Source organism: Panicum virgatum, chromosome 3N (genome assembly GCF_016808335.1).
Source record: "Panicum virgatum strain AP13 chromosome 3N, P.virgatum_v5, whole genome shotgun sequence".
In the NCBI taxonomy this organism is placed as follows: Eukaryota; Viridiplantae; Streptophyta; class Magnoliopsida; order Poales; family Poaceae; genus Panicum; species Panicum virgatum.
Window position 1 is genome coordinate 58,926,964 of NC_053147.1, and position 2,368 is coordinate 58,929,331.

The window sequence follows — 2,368 nt, forward strand, 5'->3', positions numbered from 1 at the left end:
TCGCTTTGCTGACTAGCAGAAGAATGGGACCATTTCTGGGTTCATCCCAAAGATGTTGAAGGCACAAAAAGAAATATTTGCTACCTTGAAGCATGACGAACGCGTCAAAAGAGGTCTCCTAGATAGGTTAAATGAAGTAATCAATAAGAGGACAAGATATCTTCTCAATGAGACTCTAATGCTTGCAGGTAAAAATTATTCCATTGATTGTACCTGTCACGTGTATCATTTTATGAATTATTGCTGCTGCTATTTACTTTCTTTTTCAATAGCTAAACTAGTGTTACTTTTTTTGATACTTAAGTTCTTTTTTACCCATCCTAGCAGCTGCCCTTGATCCTCAATCACTCTATAACTCAAAGTTTACAAAGCATCACAGTGCTCAATTTGCAGTAACAATGGCACTTAAGAAGGTAGCAAGCTCACCTACGGAGGCATCAATCGCGATTGACCAATTTGCAAATATCTTTTCTGAAAAGAGAATGTTGTTTGGGTCAATTGAGGCTCGGAGTTCGGCATTACATGGTCAAACAAGTGTAGGTAGTGTATTATTCTTGGACAGATCAGATTGCATGTTTTTTATAATGCAATTGCTAATTTTCTTAGTTTGTTGCAGCTCATTGGTGGACTCAATATGGAGGACAATGTAAAGAATTACAAAAACTTGCAAAACTCATTGTTTCACAATGCATGTCATCTAGCGGGTGTGAAAGGAATTGGAGTACATTTTCTTTAGTTCATACTAAATTGAGAAACCGATAAGGTTATGAGAAGCTGCATAAGTTAGTATATGTGCATCATAACTTAAAGTTGTCTATCCAGCAGTTTGAAATAGATTTCCAGAACCTTCAACAACAGAAGGAGGTAGATCCATGTAGCATGATGATGGATGTTGCTTTATTTGATGAAGAGAATCCAATTATGGATTGGCTGTCCAACTCCATGACCGAGTCCACACCAATTTTGGATGAATACGATGACTATGATGATGATTGGACCACACCTGGTGGCTTCCTCATTGATGAGCTACAGATGCAACCAGAAGAAGTGGTTGCATTCAAGAGGAAGCTTTGTTTTGGTAGAAAGGGTGCTGATAAGAAAGGGAAGGTGGGATTGGATGATGAGGAAAAATTCGTAGATGACTATGAGTCAGATTCTCCACATGGTAGCCCTGTGTATGCTGAGACAGGGGACAACAGCTCCGCCTCTAATGAGGATGGTGATGGTGTGTTTCTATTAGCTTGAGTAATTCTGATAGATGGTCAACAATATATAATTGTTTTTCTTATTTGCTGCATAGGTGCTGCTGATGTGGGGGGGGGGGATGGATCTGGTGGTGGCGTATCCTTTGGTGATGTAGCAAAAAAGCATGGTGAGTTCAATCAAATTCAACCACTGATTATTGTTAACTTGCTTGTTTTTTATCTTTGAGAAATATGATCTGTGATAGGTGTCTGAAGTAGTGGTAGTAGAGCCCGTGGTGGTGTAGCCCGCCGTTCAGGAGTTACAATTGGAAGGACAAGCTGCTCTATCCGTCCAAGATCAACTAGGAAGAAGAAGCCAACTCTCAAGAGTCTCGCCGAACTCTAAAAGGTTAGTTTACAATGCTTCTAACACTTGCTCAGATTTCATTTGTTGCGCTCTAAAAGTTTTTTTTTGGTGAACCTCTTACATGTTTTAGATGAGAAATTCCTCTTTCATATGTGCTCTTATCATTTGAAGTAAATAGAAAGTTTGTAGACCTTATACATATCATGGCCTACAAATACAGAGTATTGTTTTAACAAAAGCAAGGGCATGCTTAGGCCTTGGCACATTTTTTTGTTTATCAGATTATGAAATATTTCATGTCTATTTTGTAGGTCTCCATGGTTCCAAATGTGGCAAGAACACTCCTTGTTGCTGCATGTTCTTTGTCCAAGTATATCTTTTGGATTTAATGTGCGCTCCTGTATTTTGCAATGCAAATGATGTTCATTTGGGATCTACATTGGTGCTATCTGCTTCAAGCATGTACTATGGATTGTAATATGGACTGTAATGTGTGGGAACACTTGAACTTGGAGTCTGGGATTGCATTTAGGATTGATGCATGCTTGAAACTCTCTAATTTGCGCTATAACATGTGAAATGCTCTTGCTTGTTTGTTTCTTATATGCAGTTATGATGTAGGGTCTAGACATAGTTTCTAGTGAAATTCTGCAATTTTTTTTTAAAATTGAATTTGTTTGAATTCAATCCGATATTCCCAACATTTCTGATATTTCATATTTTTTGCCGGGTATCGTTTTTTTTTTCCATACAGGAATTAAAAACCTTGCTCTCGGCCACTTGATGGAAGGGCCAATTGCTCTCTCTCTCTCTCTCT

General features: G+C 38.3%; 1 long non-coding RNA gene across 1 annotated transcript; it reads left to right on the forward strand.

Moving 5' to 3' along the window:
- Positions 1-1,431: 1,431 nt before the first annotated feature.
- On the forward strand, positions 1,432-2,107 carry LOC120663538. Its single transcript, XR_005670530.1, has 2 exons — positions 1,432-1,593; positions 1,863-2,107. It is a non-coding gene; the product is annotated as an uncharacterized LOC120663538 (long non-coding RNA).
- Positions 2,108-2,368: the final 261 nt, after the last annotated feature.